Below are 13,079 nucleotides of genomic sequence, written 5' to 3' on the forward strand. Positions count from 1 at the left end.
AAAAAATAGGGCGCCTGGGTGGCTCAGTTGGTTAAGCATCTGCCTTCGGCTCAGGTCGTGATCCCAGGGTCCTGGGATCGAGTCCCACATCAGGCTCCCTGCTCTGCGGGGAACCTGCCTCTCTCTCTTTCTCTCTTTGTCTCTGTCTCTCATGAATAAATAAATAAAATCTTAAAAAACTTTGAAAATAACTGCCTTAAGCTTTTTTTTTTTTAATTACTTTTATTATAACAGTCACTTTCTTTTAGACTCCTCCTGTTCTTGAAGAAATGGCACATTGTGACAGTGTTTACCTCTCAGAAGTTGGTGATACACAGGTGGAGGTTTTTAAGCATGGTATGTAGAAATGGTCAAGTATGTTTATGTAAGTGTGGGGTGTCCATTTGCTTGTATTAATATATTTAAATTTCTTGGCAGAAAAGGAAGATGGTGCCATTTCGACCCTAGTGCTTCGAGGCTCTACAGACAACCTGATGGATGATATAGAAAGGGCAGGAGATGATGGCGTGAATACTTTCAAAGTTCTCACAAGGGTCAGTATTAGCAATACTCTTAATTTAGTAATTTGTAAGGTTTCAAACATAGTTGGCAGAGAACTTCAAAATGAATGGCTTATGTAAAAGCAAAGTACCTTTTTTACTTAACTGCCTTAAGCTTTGAATAGCTTAGAGGAGGAATTTAATTTTATGAATGACTCAAAGGTTTACATCTTCATTCTCCAAAACGTTAGTCACTATAAATTAAATAAAGAATTCGGTTCAGTTCCTCAGTTTCACTAGCCATATTTCAAGTACTCAATAGCCATATGCGGCTAGTGGCTACCGTTTGGACAATACAAATATGAATATTTCCTTCATTGCAGAAAGTTCTGTTAGACAACATTGGTCTATATTTTATATTATTTAAATTGTTGGACTTAATTGATAGTGACTGTGGACTCTGCGCTATAATATGTTTATAGGCTGGAAGGGGAAGTTGAGTTGCCCATAGATATAGGTTTGGGTCCTGATATTAACCTGCCATGTGGCCTGCTGGACTGGCTTCATGTTTCCTCATCTGTACCAGGGAGGTGGGGGCCACATCAGAGGTTTCTATCTATTTTATCTGTAAGGTCCCTTTGTTACTTTGTTCCCTTGGACCCACACCCATGTTTAAAATAAACTGCTTTATTAGGTAATAATTGGCTTACTCTCCCACTTTTGTTAACTGACACTATTTATAACTACCAGCAAAAACCTCTGATCAACACAAGATTACCAGAATCCGTATATTGAGGTGAAGTAATTCCAGCCCAGAACTTAGAAATGAGACGTTGTGGTAAGCTTTGCCTTGTCTCTGGTAATTGTACAATGTTCATGTGGTGTTTCTCAAATATTGAAATTATCTTATTAATTGCCCCTCCCTGTCCCTGTCACTACTTCGCCTACTCCTAAGGTTTAAGGGGTCCTGGTTAGAAGTCTCCTGACTACGTGGTCATTTACAATTTCTTTGAGTTTTTCAAAGTGATCTTAGGTCAAAGGAGGTAAAGATCCTCAAAATTCAATTTGGGAATTCAGAAAAGCAACCAAAAGAAGACAACTTATCAAATGCACAAACGAAACTAAAAATCTAGAATAGATAGTCGTTTCAGTATAGAAAACAGAATGTGCAGTGTGATTGTATTTTGAAAATATATATTGGGTGGGACTTCTGGCTATGGCAGAGTGAAAAGGCTGACAAATTTTCACCCTAAAAAATAAAATATAAAACTGAGCAAAATGGCAAAAACAATTTCAGGGTTTGGGAAATCAAACAAAGGGAAAGAACAAATTGAGAAGCATTTAGTCGTGAGAAGCTGCTAACCTTTTATGTTAAAATGATGAGAGTCTGTGGCCTTCATGGGCTCCCTTCCCTGTGCCCCCAGCACATCTAGCCTGGTAATTTTACCAGCACCATACTGGCTGTGAAAACCAGCAGCCTCACTGTCAGAGGGGGGTAGTTTTGATTTGGAATGAAAGGTGAAAACCCACACCCAGCAGTGTTGTCAGTAAAAGCAGCAAACTCAGTAGGATTTAAAAAGGAAACCTCGCAGTGCTACTAGCCTGAGATTGCAGTCCTGGTTGGAGTGAGTGGCTGACCAGTCAGACATTCAATGGGGAAATCCTAGAAATAAAGCTATGTAAGCTCTCCATGCATCCCTAGTTGACTAAGACACTGCATATGTACAGGGAAGAGCCAAGAAAGCCTGGAAGAAAGTACAAGTCAGGCAGACTTGAAAACTGACTGACCTTTGAATGCATTCCTCAACCCACACACAGATCCATCAACAGAGGATGGATCTTATAGGCTTAAGGTATTTGAGCATAACCTCTGCCCAGTCATCAGCTGACCACGAAACTATGCAGACACAGGGACAATGCTTTGGGAGCTAGGCTAAAAATTAAACATAAGAATTAAAAACAAAAAACTGAGCAGAAACATTCATGGCCACACACTGCAGGAGACACAGATTCCACAGATTAAGTCCAGACAAGTTAATAAAAACAACATAACCACCTCAGAAAAAGAAATTAGAGTCCAGAGTTGCTATAGAATATTTTCTAAAATGTCAAATTTTCAAGAAAAATGATGAGACATGAAAAGAAACAAGAAATCTGATTCATACCCTAAAAAAATGTGACGCATACTCAAAACAAAACAACAGAAACTCTGAGTAGGCCCAGAAGCTAGATTTAGCAGAAAAAAATTTCAAAATAGCTGTTATAAATATGTTTAAAGAACTAGAGAAAACTGTACTTAAGAATTAAGGAACAGTTCAGTGATAATGACTTGACAAGTAGAAAATCACAACAGAGAAGTAGACATTATAAAAAAGAACCTAATGGGAATTTTGAGTTGAAATATATAAAAACAGAAATTTAAAAATCTACTAGAAGAGGTCACAGAAGAAAAAAATCAGTGAACTTGAATACAGTTCATGAGAAATTATTCAATCTGAGGGACAGCGAGTAAAAATACTAGAGAAAAGTAAACAGAGCCTCAGAGACTGGTGAGATAGCAGCAGGCATAACAACATACATGTAATTGGTGTCCCAGAAGGCTAAAAGAGAAAGTGGCAGAAAAATTTCATGACATAATGGCTGAAAAATTCTCAAATTTGGTGAAAGCAATAATCTACAGACCCAGAAGCTCAACAAACTCCAAGCAGAATAAAAAGAGATCCAGAATAAATAAAAAGAGAATTGTTAGAGATTCCAATACCCACCTTTTGATAACTGACAGAATAACTGGACAGGAAATAAGGGTAGAATGAGTCTTAAAAACTCTAACAACAGCAGAATACACATCCTTTTATATTTCTTAAAGATTTATTTATTTTTATTTTTTTTAAAGATTTTATTTATTTGACGCAGAAGGGGGGTAGAGAGAGCACAAACAGGGGGAGCAGCAGAGGGAGAGGGAGAAGCAGGCTTCACGCTGAGCAAGGAGCCCGATGCGGGACTGGATCCCAGGACCCTGGGCTCATGACCTGAGCCGAAGGCAGACGCTTAACGACTGAGCCACCCAGGCGCCCTCTTAAAGATTTATTTTTAAGTAATCTTTATACCCAAATGGGCCTTGAACTTATAACCCTAAAATCAAGAGTCACATGCTCTACTGACTGAGCCAGCCAGGTGCCCCAGAATATATGTCCTTTTAGACTGCACATGAAGTATTCTCCAGGATAGATCATATACTAGGTCCTACAACAAAGCTAAGTAAATTTAACATGACTGAAATTATTCAAAAGATGTTCTCTGACCACAATGGAGTTAAAGATCATCAACAGTAAGAAACTTGGGAACTCTCCAAGTATTTGCATGTTCAATAATGTACTTCTAAATAACCCACACACAAAAGAAGAAATCAAGAAGGAAATCTCAGGGGGGCCTGGGTGGCTCAGTCTGTTAAACATCCAACTCTTGATTTCAGCTCAGGTCTCAATCTCGGGGTCATGAGTTCAAGGCCTGAGTTGGGCTCCATGCTGAGCGTAGAACCTACTTAAAAAACAAAAAACAAAAACCAGGAGGGGCACCTGGGTGGCTTTGTCAGTTAAGTGTCTGACTCTTGATTTTGGCTCAGGTCGTGATCTCCGAGTTGTGAAATCAAGCCCCACTCGGGCTCCATGCTCAGGGTGGAGTCTGCTTGAGATTCTCTCCCTCTCCTTCTGCCCCTCCCCGATCTCTCTCTCAATAAGATAAATAAATAAATTTTTTTAAAAAGGGAAATTTCAAAACATAATGAATTTAAAATAAACAAAACACAACATATTAAAATTTATGACCTGCAGCTAAAGCAGTGGTTGGGAGGAAGTCATAACACTAAATACTTCTACTAAAAAAGAAGAAATATTAGGGCACCTGGGTGGTGCAGTTGGGTTAAGCATCCAACTCTTGGTTTTAGCTCGGGTTGTAATCTCAGGGTCGTGGGATTGAGCCCTGAGTTGGGCTCTCACTCAGCGCTGAGTCTGCTTGAGATTCTCTCTCCCTGTCCCTTTGCCCCTCCCCACCATGCTCACTTGCATGCACTCTCTCTCTAAAATAAATAAAATAAATCTTTAAAAAAGAAGAAACATTACAAGCCAATTACCTCAACGTTCATCTTAAGAAATTATAAAAGAAGAACAAATGAAACCTTAAGTAAGCAGAAGAAAGGAAAAAATAAAGATGAAGGAATCAATAAAATAAAAAAAGAAAAGTAACACAGAAAATCAATCCAATTAAACCAAAACTATGTACTTTGAAAAGATTTAAAAAAAATAAACCTTTAATTAGAGTGAACAATTAAAAAAAAGAGGTAAGACACAAATTATCAAAATCAGCAATGAAAGAGGGGATATCACTACCAATCTGGTAAGATGAAGTACTTCTTTTATTTTAAAGATTTTATTTTTATATTTAATTGTTATTTTATCTTAAGTTTATTTATTTTAAGTAACCGCTCCACATGGGGTTTGAACTCACAACCCTGAGATCAAGGATCACATACCCTACTGACTGAGTCAGCCAGGTGCCCCTGATAAAATGAAAGGATTTTATAGGAATATCATGAAAAGACACAAATTACCAAAACTGACTCAAGAAGAAAGAGAAATTCTGTATAAATTTATAACAGGTAAAGAAATTGAATATATAGTTTAAAACTTTCAATAAAATAAACTCTAGGTCTAAATATTTTCACTGGCAAATTCTACTAACATTTAAGGAATAATACCAATTCTATACAACATCTTCCAGAATACAGAAGAGGAGGAAACACATTCCAACTCAATTTATTAGGGAAGCATTTCCCTGACACCAAAACCAGACAAAATATCACACACACACACACACACACACACACACACACACACTACAGACCCAAATTCCTCATGAACACACAAGCAAAAATGCTTAACAAAAATTAGCAAATCACATCCAGCAATATGAATAAAAAGGTAACACATCAGGACCTAGACAGGTTTATTTCGGTCATCCAAATTATGAATCATGACTATCTCTGGATCCTGGGATTATGGGCAGTTTGTTTTCCTCTAAATTTCCAATAATGAATATGGCTTACTTCCTCAACAAGAATTTGAATATTATTATTTAAAAGACATACAAAGAATTTTCTTGCAGTATTTTCTGGAGTAAATAGAGAGTAGAAGAAATACTATTTGGGGTGAAAGATTCACAAAGACAAAACACTTCTCACTTTCTACAAAGTAAAAGCTAAAATGAAAGCATGGAACGAAGAAATAGGAACCAGTAAATGTGACCGGATGCCCCCTCCTCTTTCCCGAAAACCAGCAGGGGTCAGGCAGAGTCCTCAGCGAAAACCAGGGGCTTCTCAGACCTCCAGCCCTTCAGATGAACCACTTTCCATGCATGATGGGGGCGTTTTCACATGGGTATGAATCAAGGTGCTTATCTCCTCTTTGAGGGAAATGTGAATCATCAAAATGGCAGTTTTTAAAAAATAGCACGACACTTGCAGAGAAGAGAAATTCCTATTAATTCATCCCCTGTTCTTAGCAGGGACCTTGAACGTTATTATAAATAGACAGTTGCTCTTGCACCAAAACCGAAGGAGGTTATTGAGCATTTGTGTAGTGTCTGCTGGGGAGAGGCCCGGACTGATCTACCTCTGAAAGCACTGGGAGGGATTTTAAATTTTATTTTATTTCATATCTTACTTTACGTTTTGGTTTGCAGTTTGGAGACGGAAATGACGGTTGATAAATAGAAGAGTTCCTCTCCTTACCAGTCTCCTATCTTCCCTGAATCTCTGGCTTGCAGTGCCGGTGCCACAAATTCTCGCTCCTCACTTTGGACCAGAGCAGGTTCATTAATTTTTTTATTATTATTTTATTTTATTTTTTTAAGATTTTATTTATTTGCAAGAGAGAGAGAATGAGAGACAGAGAGCATGAGAGGGAGGAGGATCAGAGGGAGGAGCAGACTCCCTGCTGAGCAGGGAGCCTGATGTGGGACTCGATCCCGGGACTCCAGGATCATGACCTGAGCCGAAGGCAGTCGCTTAACCAACTGAGCCACCCAGGTGCCCTATTTTATTTTATTTTTTAAAAAGATTTTTATTTATTTATTTGAGAAAGAGAGAGAGCCAGTGAGAGAATCAGGCTCCCCGCTGAGCAGGGAGCCCGATGCGGGGCTCCATCCCAGGACTCTGGGATCATGACCTGAGCCGAAGGCAGACGCTTCACCGACTGAGCCACGCAGGCGTCCCCGGAGCAGAGCGGGCTCATTCAGAGACTGTTGAGACAGTTGAGGCCGATCTCGGAGCTGGTGCCGATGCCCCGATGAGCACGGTGCCGTCTTGGGCGCGCCCGGGCCTGCGACGTGTGGGGTCCCTCTCTACCTGGGCCCCAAATGCCTCCCCACCTGTTTGACAATAACCCACCCTCCTTTAACAAAAAAGCATTTCCTCGTGTGTCCAGAGTGCTAATAGCTGTAGAAGAGGACAGCCGTGCGCCGGTATTCTAACTGACACGGAGCCCATTCAGAGAACCAACCGCGGCGACTTCCAGGTCCCCCAAGGGGGCTTCCTACAGGATCGGGTCCACACTTGGAAGCCATCTCTCCACCAGACCTAAAAACGGTCTCTGTATTCTTGTCAAAGAACAGCTTTGGGTCCTCGGGCTCTGGGCTAAATAACAGATACCCAGGAATTCTATGCGGCGACATGGCTGACTTCTCGCAAACGACCGAAGTGGCCGCTCTCGTTCCGAGCGCGCACCTAACACCACGCCGAGAAGCACCACACGCACAGTACATCCCTCGCTGAAAGTGAGGAGGTGCTGGGTCTGATTTGCTGGGAGGAGCGGTAATCGGAGGGCCTCGGCTGCTGGCCCAGCAGCTTCCGACCAGCGCGGCGGGGGCTGGAGGGTGGCTGATGGGCAAGAGGCTGCGAGACCGAAACTGAGAGTGAGAACAGCCCATGTGCAGGAGGAGTCAGAGGCATGAGGGGCCTGGGGCTGGGGGCAAGTGTGCAGGGCTCCTAGAGCGGCCGGGGACAGGCAGAGGAGGACAGGCTGCAGAGGCCCACTGAGGGCAGGGTGTGTGTGGCAACAGTTTCCCCTGAGGCTGACTGCCAGTGACGCCTTGACTCCCTTGAGGCGGCCGACCCGTCTCTCCGTCCTCTCCCGCAAACCCTAAACACCGCCTCCGCTCCGCTTCACCGCAGAATCTGCTCTGCTGGCATCTGGCCGCGGCCAGGACGCACAGGAGGAATTTGAGCAGAAACCCCTCAGGCTTGAAGGTCAAGCCTTCCTATTCCCGCCTGTGACGCACGGCCCAGAGTCGCTGTGGACAGGCCATCGACTGGGCTGTGGCTCTCCTCTCCTTCCCGTGTCCCTGGTCTTGCGCACGCTTCTGCTTCCTTGGGCTCTGCAAGCTTATTGCTTTACTGGGCATCTGAGCCTCTGTCGTTGGGCACCTGCCCCAAATTTTATTGAAAGGCAACATATGTGGTGCTTAAGCAGGTAGGCTCTGGGCCAGGCTGCCATTCACTGTGCAAATTACTCAAGCACTTTCTGCCTTAGTTTCCCTCTATGTAAAGGGGGATAATAATACAGCCTGTTTTCGGAAGGTTGTTGGAAGAATTGAAAGAATAAGTACATACCAGGCACTTGTGAATGCCTGGCATTTGGCACAAAGGTTGGCTCTTGGCTCATTTATTTATTCACTCAACACCTTTTTTTTTTAAGATTTTTTTTTTTTTAATTTATTTGATAAAGAGAGAGACAGCGAGAGAAGGAACACGAGCAGGGGGAGTGGGAGAGGGAGAAGCAGGCTTCCCGCTGAGCAGGGAGCCCGATGCGGGGCCTGATCCCAGGACTCCAGGATCATGACCTGCGCGGAAGGCAGACCCTTAACCACTGAGCCACCCAGGCCCGCCCCCCCCAACACCTTTGTATTGTGTACCCACTTGCCACGAACTGCCTTAGGTGATGGAGATACAATCACGAGGCAAAGAAGCACTGTCCTTGCCTTCAGGAAGCTTCCAGTCTACGTGAAGTGTCTTTAGACTTTAATCAAATAATTACACTGTAATCAGTTGTACTTGTTACAAACTTTTTTTTTGTAGTAGAATTGTAAATGTAAATAAGGAGAGGCGGAGCTGCAAGGGGCGGTGTGTGTAGCGTGAAGAGGGTATAATGAGGACTCTCACCTGGGCTGGGGTGGAATGTCTGGGGAAGGCTGACAGGCATGACAGTTCCTTGCCCCCACCTTTTCACTTAGCATCCCACCGGCTACTCCTTGGACCAGGTGGTTCTTGAAAAGGAGCCAAAGGAGCCAGTTCGCCTCTTGAACTAAATCAGTGCCCAGTGGTTAAAGCAGAACACTGTATATACATCAACCTCCGTAGAGTGTGTCGGGAAAGCACGACTGAGATCTTCATGTCATCCACCAGCCGTGGGACGTGGGACACAGTGTCAGATTCACCTGGGCCTCAACTAACCAGCCTTGGAGCTAAATAACCACCATAAACCCTATTCCCAGAGGTCTGTGTGAGCCCCGGCACCAGGGAAGACCCCTGACTTCCACCTCGGGCAGGGGGAGCCTTGTTGGGTGAGTCTTGTCTAGTTACAGGGAGTAGCTCAGACTCTTTCAGAGCCAAAGCGACAAATGACAACAGAGGTGCCGAGAAGGTAAAAATCCAATGACTACAATAGACATACTTAAAACTGTTCAGCCTCAAGTCTCAAAGATATGGCTCAGTATCTTGGGGAGAATGCACAATAAAGTGGTAACTGTGGTGACATGTAGAGAGTGGGATGAAAATGAGATTTATTTTTCCTTGTACTCTTTCCTATTTTTAAAATTTTGTGCCATGTATCTATATAAAATATACATAACTTATAATTGACATTAAGCAAATGGTGAGATTGAAGACAGAACTTTTTTTTTTAAGATTTTATTTATTTGACAGAGATAGCAAGAACAGGAACACAAGCAGGGGGAGGGGGAGAGGGAGAAGCAGGCTCCCTGCTGACAAGGAGCCCGATGTGGGGCTTGATCCCAGGACCTTGGGATCGTGACCTGAGCCGAAGGCAGATGCTTAAAGACTGAGCCACCCAGGCGCCCCAAGACAGAACATTGTTAAAAGCCACATAATCGGATGTAAAATATAAGATGTGATGGAGATTTTTTTTGTCTTTGACGAAACTATGGATTTTGTCCTTTGGTGACTTTACTGGAGGAAGTGATGACAGCAGAACATGTAGGCATTAATTTTTACCCTTTCTTTCAACAAATACCTGCCATGTGCCAGCACTCACTGTTCTAGACACTGGGGATAGAATGATGAACCAAAGAGGACTCCCCATCATCCCCCAAATTTCCTTTCCTCAAGGAGTTTAAATTAGAGGGCACCTGAGTTCCAGTCCTGGCTATATTACACATTAGCTGTTTGACTTTAGAGTCTTTAGGCTTCTATATTCCCATCTTTAAAATAGGGGCTGTACAAGATCTTCAAGCAGATTTAACCATCTATTCTGACTCTAAAAGGTCAACAGCACATAGTAGACAAGCTAAGCACTGTATTCATTCTCTATGGTTTTGTAACAAATTACAACAAATTTAGTGCCTTACGACAACACAGATGTATGTTCTTACAATCTGGAGGTCAGAAATCTGACATGGGTCGTCACTGGGCTAAAATCAAAGGTTTGGCAGGTCTGCCTTCCTTTCTGGATATTTTATGGGAGAATTTCTTTTCTTGCCTCTTCCAGCTTCGAGGGGCCATCCACATTCCTTCCTCCATCTTCAAAGCCAGCAGCAGCAGGTCAAGTTCTCATCCTGCATCATTCTGACCTCCTCTTCTGCCTCCCTCTTCCACACAAAGGACCCTTCTGATTAATTGGGTCCATCCAAATAATCCAGAAAAGTCTCCCCATTTTAAGGTCAGCGGATTGGCAATCTTAATTCTATCTGTAATCTTAATTCCCTTTTGCCATGTAATAGAACGTATTCACAGATGCTGGAGATGAGGTCATGGACATCTTTGGGGAAGGGGGGCATTATTCAGCCTAATACAGATGTTTAACAAACAACATGAACCCACAGTTCTCTGACTTTTGAATTTCACAAACTGTTTAGACAAACAAGCTGTTTTGGATATCTATTTCTGTGTACCAAATCACTCCCAAACTTAGTGGTTGAAAGCAACAAAAATCATTTATTGTCCTCACAAATCTGCCATTTGGGCAGCATTGGTGGAATTCATCTCTGGCCCATGTGGTTATCAGTTGTGGTAGCTCATTGGAGCTCAAGAATCCTCTTCCAAAAGAGCTCACTCAATGTCTGGCAAGTTGGAGGTGGCTATCAGTGAGGAGCTCATCCAGTACTGGCCAGGGGCCTTGCTTCCCTTCTATATAGGCTTCTCCTCACGGCTTCTGGGGCATTCTAATAGCATGGCCATTGGGTTCCAAGAGTAAGGGTTCCAGAAGGCCTAGGAGGAAGCTGCAAGGCTTCCTATGATCTAGTTGCAGAAGATCTTGCCTGGTATGTCCACTATGTTTTATCAGCCAAGTAAGTCAATAAGGCCAGCCCAGATTCAAGGGAGACAAATTAGATGCCCCTCTCAATGGGAGAAGTGCCAAAGAATTTGTGACCATCTTTAAGCTACTACACACACCAACAAAAACACACTCACAAACAGAAGGGAAGACTAACATAGTATTGCCATAGTTTATTTTGATAAACAGGAATATTAAAAAACGAAGCCAAAAAATGTTATCATCTATTACATTATCCTATCTGTTTCTGAAATAATAAGCCCCCCCTTTTTTTTCTACAAAAAGTAGAAAGGATATCGTCCCAGAACGAATGGTAGTTCTCCAAAACTTAACAAACTGAGCTTCATTAAAAATACACTATGCTATACTGGTTTTTCTCCTTTTAAGCCAGGTAAAAAACTCAGGCACGGGTAGGGTCTCCAGATGGACCAGCAGGCATTAGGCATGAATGACCAGCAGCCTGGGGTTCAGACCAGCAGCCTGGTTCTACCCCCTCGGCCCGGGTTGCGGCTAGACTCTCCAGAACCCCATGTCGTGCTGGCTCCGGGGACTCACTGCTCTACTCTGTTCCCGGGCCCAGGGAGCTGCCAATGGGCCCAAAGGCAGGAGGATCTGCCTGTTGTCTAGGGTTTGCCTTGGGGTGGCAAGGATGGGGCTTTTTTCTGGCAGCTGTCAGGCTGTCCGGCCACAGTTTGAGCTCCTTTCCCTGTGGCTTTGGCTTTGGGGGCTGGGCTATTCTGACTGCAGGCCTGGACGAGGCACTGATACATCTGGCCTGAGGCAGCGGGAAGCGTGCCCAAGACCACTGCCATCAGCCCGGCCGAGCTTACCAGGATCCCTGGGGGAGTCTTTTCTGTGCCAGCTTCCACCCACCTTAAAATTCTGGCCCCTCTTGTGGACTCTGGAGCCTCTAGTCCCACAATGGAAACGTTTTACTCGATCAACAAGGGACCTTTCCGTGGTCCTCTGTGACCAAGAATGCAGAGACCTCTAAGCCAAGCCGGCTCTGTGTTTCTAGGCCTTGCTTACCTCAGCCAGACCCGGGAGGTAGTAATGAATAAGACGGTTCTTAAAAGGATGACCGAGGTTTTTACCCGTAGAAGGCAATTACCTGCGCTTAGCTACTCAGGTGGTTGAGGATTGATTTCTTAAGTGTTTCTGAGCGACACAGGGAAGTGGGGAACCGTAGAGTCGGAGCCAGGGAGACTCAAACCCTCCGGATTACATCCTCCTCCGAGGCCTCAGCGGTTCAGGGAAGCGGAGGTCTTCTCCCCTTGCATTTCACAAACGTCAAAGTGGGATCTTCCCAAAATTCTTGACATGGAGGGAGGAGCCAGTGTATACTGTTCACCCTCCTCCTTTTAGGTCAACCGTCCCCTCTCAGAAAAACGGCCTCGCCCCGGACTTCTGTGAATGAAAGGTGTTTTATCAGAGTGAAAGGGCCAACTAGAAGCCGGGGTCATCCTCTCTTCACGCAGTCTTGTGTTCAATGGTCAGCGTGATGACCCAGAGAGAGCACGTCCCCTCAGTGTTCCCCCTGATGCGGGCCATCAGGGAGCGGGGTTGGAGGGGTCACCCCACCTAGTGATGCATCTAAGAAGCAGGTCAGCCCAGTACAGGCCGGCACAGAGCCCTCTGTTTGCAATTAGCACAAAGAGCCAATTCATCAGCCCACAAAGCTCGTCCTCCATAAGAGTCCTAATTAGAAACATCATACATAGGAGGGAAACAATTTACACCGACTCCAACATGAGCTCATGGCAACAGAGTTGTTTGTTTTTCAGCCCTGGGGCTATAGACACACACGGCTCAAAAAATAATGCCTATGTATTTTAAAGACTGAGATTTTCAGACACTCCAGAAGAATGTGGCAGCAGCAAGATGCTGTGCCAAAGCAGCCTCAGTTACGACTCCCCCCCCCCCCCCCCCCGCCCCATTTTACTTCCTCTGCTGTCTGTGTTAGTGTCAGGGTTTTGTTAGTAGCTTAATATTTCACAAAATAATTTGCAACCTGTTCTTTCTTCTTTGTTCTTGCGTA

The 13,079-nt window shown here is 44.0% G+C and overlaps 1 long non-coding RNA gene across 1 annotated transcript; it reads left to right on the forward strand.

Annotated features, from left to right (window-relative positions):
* Positions 1 to 246: 246 nt before the first annotated feature.
* On the forward strand, positions 247 to 6,337 carry LOC116634299. Its single transcript, XR_004299928.1, has 4 exons — positions 247 to 336; positions 418 to 533; positions 1,230 to 1,317; positions 6,216 to 6,337. It is a non-coding gene; the product is annotated as an uncharacterized LOC116634299 (long non-coding RNA).
* Positions 6,338 to 13,079: the final 6,742 nt, after the last annotated feature.

This window comes from Phoca vitulina, unplaced genomic scaffold, assembly GCF_004348235.1.
Source record: "Phoca vitulina isolate PV1807 unplaced genomic scaffold, GSC_HSeal_1.0 scaffold9, whole genome shotgun sequence".
NCBI classification, from domain to species: Eukaryota; Metazoa; Chordata; class Mammalia; order Carnivora; family Phocidae; genus Phoca; species Phoca vitulina.